This window comes from Micromys minutus, assembly GCF_963924665.1.
Source record: "Micromys minutus genome assembly, chromosome: 13".
In the NCBI taxonomy this organism is placed as follows: domain Eukaryota; kingdom Metazoa; phylum Chordata; class Mammalia; order Rodentia; family Muridae; genus Micromys; species Micromys minutus.
This window is the reverse complement of record NC_137982.1, coordinates 36,236,608-36,242,648: the sequence shown is the minus strand read 5'-3', so window position 1 is coordinate 36,242,648 and position 6,041 is coordinate 36,236,608.

The following is a 6,041-nucleotide window of genomic DNA, read 5'->3' as shown; positions in this document are numbered from 1 at the left end:
GAGTGAAGTCCTCCTCAGGACCAGCTATGTAATCTGTGCAAATAAAACTGTGAAGCCCTTGGGAGTGGGTTCGGGGTTAAGGGATAACACCTCAAATGTAAATACAGAGTATCTAAAAAAAATGTGAAGCCTTAAAAAGAAAACAACAACAACAACTAAAATATGACATGTGACACCTTATTTGTAAGAATTTCAAGACCGTAAGACAGAGGGATTGAAGCAAACACTGGGCTAAGTTTGGGAGCCTCTGTAGATGCCTAGGGTGATAATACATGCAAGGTGTCCTTTACCACAAGCCTTAGAAAGAACAATAAAACTTTGCTGTTTGTGTATCTTCTTTTACCTGAAACACTAGAGTAGAAATATTTTACTATATTATATAATACAATCATTACTGTATTACAGGTCAGTAAAGCCAACCTTTCAGGAAGGTAAATCATATCTACCATTAAATAATACAAGTGACCACCAAGGCCCTCCCTGCTGCTTCCAATAGAACAATTCTAGGTAACTTCCCTGCCAAACACACAACTCTTCTGCCTCAAGCCGAACTTTTAAAATATTTATCTTATGCATACATGCCTACTGTCCCTGCCTCAAATATGGATAATCGAGCAACTGCATTGATAGGAATTGAAGGCCAAGTAGAGGCTGTTGCTAAAGTTACCATAGAATCTGTACACTCAAGACTGAATGTAAAGCTTATCTTAACACCTACATCATGTCATAACACAATGTCTAGTAAGCTTATTTCCTCCTCCTCATAGTATGCAGAGGAAGAGAACGGTACTACACAGAATGCTTCTCTTCGTGGTACCCTTGCCGCTAAGAGCCAGAATTAGTAGGGTGGGGTTAGAGTTATAGAATAGTTTCCTGATGGGAGGGTGGTTTCTTCTAATATAGCAGAAGGCAAGTAAGGAAAAGAGATACTGAGAGAAAGTTTTACCAAGACTCTGCTGCTATATTTACACTTTTAGATATCTTAAACATGATCTGCAGAACCCTCTGCATGAGGATGCTTCACAAACTGGTAGTATCAGAAAAGGAAGAAGGGAGAGGGAGAAAAAATGGGAGATGAGAAAAGGAGAAGGAACATGAACAGCAGGGAAAAAAGGAAGGGAACATGGCAAGCCATTTAGTAAAGGCGTGGCCGTTACACAGCTGCAGTCATAAAGAGCAATCTAGTGCTAAGCCAGTCCACACTTTCAAGCTTATTCGGTGCAATTGACTTAGTTCTGCCAGACCTGGGGCTGGACACCTTTCTCTGCTCTTTCACCCCATCTGCTGGCTCTGCCAAGAGCTGTCCTTAGATCAAGACACCAGCAGCACCAATGAGAAAGTGAATTAGATAATTTAGACAGCTGTGATTTCAGCTCAACCTGCTAATAGATTTCCTGGGGGCCTCGATAAAACGCAGATTCTGAGTCTGTAAATCAGATTTGAGCCATGAGATTTTCCATTTTAAATAGGATCTCATGGCTGGTGATCCCTGGACCTAACTCTAGGTACCAGGGCTTTATGTTATCAATGACAACTAATACAAAACCCCTCAGTAAGGTCGCCCTACTGACAGGGAAAATGATACCTATTTCTGAATGTAGCTCCATGTTCACCATTTAGTTTAATGCACGTACTTAAAATTTAATTCACTCAGTGTACTCTTTCAGTTGTTTCAAGGGGCCATTTCCATAAAAGTTATCACTTATACCATGGGCTTGGTACTTCTGGACACCCAGATTTAGGTGGGAAATGTTGTGGTGATCTTGTCATATAGAATATGAGTTTCATTTTAAATGAATGCTTAACCACTGCTCTTCTCACAAATCAGCAACAGAGTCCCAAAGGATGTGTGTCTTGGCCAAGGTTGCATAAATTATTGATGGTAGTAGGAAAGAAAATCTACTTATGATCACAGGAGTTTCATGCTGTCTGTTCGTACATCCTGGTTGTTTCCCATCTTTTATTTCCTTCTGTTGAAATGGCCAGAACTGTATCTGCTACAAACTATAAATAGTAAGGACCTATATACATGCTGGAAGTTACAGAAAGTAACAGCATGCTTCTCATCTCGATAGTTTGCCTCCCGTGCCTTTCTTTGTATTCGAATGTCCCACCCCTTCTCGGAAAAATTAGATTTAGAACATTTTCCCAGGATGAAAAAGAAATAATAGACCCTTTGCCATCAGCATCAGTAATGAGAGTATTCTCATTTTGCCTTCTGTGTCTCATTAACATAGTGCACATTACAGTTTAATTGACATTTAAAACCTCCCCACAAAGAGGATACAAATTTATTCCATATAATGTGGATGAGTGGGTTATTGATATGTGCGTATGGGCGAGTGATTTGTTTGCCTAGATGAACAGTCAAATGGTTATTCAGGAACCCAGGATGGCCAAATAGCAAATCAAGTGACAAGACCCTCAAATGAAACTAGGCTCATTTGACGTCAAAATTCACTTCAGAGAACCTAAGTACTTTTTCACGCCTGACTGAGACTGAAGGGTGGATTTCCATCCCCAAACAGAAAGGCACCAGAGTAAATACAAAGTTTCCGGGCCTCTGAGGTCTCAACCTGGTGTCAGTGTAAAAAGCAGATGAGCAAAGTGAGTGGGCGGGCGAGTGAAATCATTTGGACAAAACCCCATTATTTACAGATGAAAAATTTATATTGTCAGCATAATATCTGCAAGGCTAAACAGCCTGGAACTATATAAAAGCACAGCACCCTGGTGCAGAAGGACAGAGCCTGGGCAAGAACACACTCAAAGTTCCCAAGGGAGCTCGCTCTGTCTACACCTGTTCTCAGCTCAGTCTCACAAGGTAAGAGGCACACTGTGGGGCGGACTGTCTGGAGGACATTGGGTACTGAAGTATGTTTAAGTACTATGAATTAAAATATTGTTTTTTATCTTTTAATTTATTGATAGGATTATGAAGAACACAGTTTAGATCAAAGCTTTTTTGATTCGATTGATACCTACCTTATCACAATTAATTCACCAATTAGAGAAATAATATAATGCCCTTGTAAAATAGAAAGAAAAACAAAGGTTTAGAGCAGCGCATTGTTACAATGTGAACAGTATGTTCAAATAAGTAAATACTCTGAAAAATAAATATTTTTGCTTTGACTTAAAAGGTGCATGTACTACTTTGAACAGAAGGGGCTTTTTAATTTCACGAGAAAATGTGTCCATAACCAAGACTATAACAACAGTTTTTCTTTGTGAACTAAAAGCTTCTTTTTTAAAATTCTTGTTTTCTAAAAGAAGATATTCAGCATCATCTTTCAAATATCCAGATTTCTAATAAATTTTTCAAAGTACCAAGGCTTATATACCAACCCTTTCTAAATTAAAGCTAACTTCCTTGGAGCAGAAAATCAGCATCATCAACACCTGGCAATTTCTTCACGTGGGTTATAAACTAAGAGTTTTTTTACCATACATTGATCACTAGTAGTTGTGAATGAAATCTAAAGTATATACATCTGGAATGAAATTTTGTACATTGCCTTAGAAAGATCCATCAGATGTTCTGAAGTAACTATTAATTTCATAAAGAAAAACCTCCAGTTCACCAATGGCAGCAATGGGATCTGCCATCAAGTATTGTGTGCTTCAATAAATTCTAGGGTAGTTATTTCTCAATCTGTGGGTCATGACCCTTTGGGGGGGGACAAAAAAGCCACATATGTGTCACATATTAAATATTTACATTATAACCCATAATAGTAGCAAAATTATAGCTATGAAGTAGCATTGAAAATAATTTTATGGTTGGGAGTCATCACAGCATGTGGGGCTGTATGAGAGGGACACCACATTAGCAAGGTTGAAAATCACTTATCTAGGGGCTCATTATTAAGGAGATAAGGAAGTAGAAAGTGTTTATGTGCCCTACAACACCACTATATCTCAGGAAAACTCAAATAATCTCTTATTTCCTAAATCTAAGATTGCTTTTCCAAGACTTTCCAAACAGGGAGCAGTACTGTGGCTATAGTCTTCTTTTAATTTTGATTGGAAAATTGTGGTCTTTTTCTTTTTGTAAAAAAAATATCAATCTCCTTCTCCATACTAGTTAAAAGAAGTAATTTGTAAATTCCTTACTGGATCCAGTGTTGATGCTAAAATAATATATTTTATTCTCAATAATAGTATTAAAGCAATGGATTAATTATTTCTCTGAATTTTCTTAATTTTCAAAAAGTGGATAAAGAAAAGTGAGTTATATCAGGAGGTTGCTTTAGAAGACATAGGTTCTCACTGTGCTGTCCATTTGAAGTCTACCCTTTATAAACGTCACTGAAGCTTCAGAGACTTTGGGTTGAAGGGTTTATTTAGGACTGAGATGGCACTGTTCAGTTTTTTTGCAAGAGGCTTTCCAATAGCATTGCAGTCCTAAAAGGAAATGCTTGTTTTAACTCTCCAATATTATAATAACGTATTACCACTAAAAGGTACGATCAAAGGCACTTCAAAGTAGCCATTTAATATTGACCATCAAGAAGGATGAAAGCATAAGTTTTATTGTGTTATTTTGTCTGATTTGCCAGTTCATCAATAAATAAATATTATTTCAGAAAACCACCACTCCAGGCACGATAGTTTCTATTTAACTGCCAAAGAAAGTTAATAAATATGACTGAGATATTAAAGAAAAGACTGATGTTTTAAAATGATAATATTTGTAAAATCCTTATTCCAAACCAAATGTCATTTGCTAAAAATACTCATTTAGTTTCTTTATGTAGAAACATAATGAAACTTGGGTTGATTGAGGCCAGACAGTGCCATCCTCTGCTGCATGTGCAGCTAGAGCCATGGGTTTCCCCATGCGTACTTTTTGATTTGTGGTTTGGTCCCTGGAGCACTGGGGGATCTGATTGGTTGATATTATTCTTCTTCCTATGGGGTTTAGGATCCCTTCAGCTCCTTCAGTCCTTTATCTCACTCCTCTATTGGGGCCTTCTTGCTCAGTCTGATGGTTAGCTACAAAAAATAAATTAAAATTCCCATTAGAGTTGGAAAGTTGCAAAGAGAAGCCTGTGACACGTCGTGGACTCAGGGTTTCAATTCAGAAAACAGAAGAGCTAAGTCTTTAGAAGCATCCTGGCTCCCATTCATGTAGATCTACATCCTCATCACCACAGCCCTAGCATCTTATGGTTCCACAGGGTATCTGATTTTTGGCAAACAAACAAGAAAGCAGGTGGATGCTGCAGATAGACCTACAGTGTCATTAATAGGAAATGTCATTTCCTAGACTGAATATAATTACCAGATAGCCAAAGGACTTTGGGACTTCAAAAGCAAGCACTAATTTTCCCTAGGATACTAATCTTTAATTTCTTAGTTGCGATTGTTCAAGTTGCCATGAGCATTAGTTCTTATTGCAAATTGCTTGTCTTTAAAATGATTTTCCCTTTAATTTAGAACAGGTCAAAGCACCCTAAAATACCTCAAATCTGTTGGCCGCTTTATAATTACAAAGTCTAGACCAAGTTACACTATTTAAAATATAAATGAATAATACATCTGAACCGACAGCTGGTATGCCAAGTTGTAGCCCGAGGCGGCTTTAAGATGGTTGAAATGCAGTATAATGTAAACGCTTGGAAGTGAAGGACGATTAATTGAAAGCCAGACTGATAGTGAAGGGGTGGTGTTATGGATAAGGTGCCACACAGGCTAACCATATGCAGCATATCATCCACAGAGGGTATTTTAAACGTTTATTGTGGACACTTTTATTTCAAGTCTGGAAATGAGCCTTCTAAACATTAACAGAAGTGTCCTATATTAATGAAAAGCCTAATAGTAGGACAGATCCTTTGTGTTATTTTTTTCCTTATCAAATTCATGGGGTGGGTGCACGTATATTCTACTTAAATTTAATGTGGCATTGGAACCATAGACAGGATAAAATATAATAACTTTGTCTGTGAATAATATATAACATTATAATATTTAGTCAAAACTGAGCTAATTTGGTCTGCCTGCTCTCCTATCATCCCCCTTCCCCCCCACTCTGT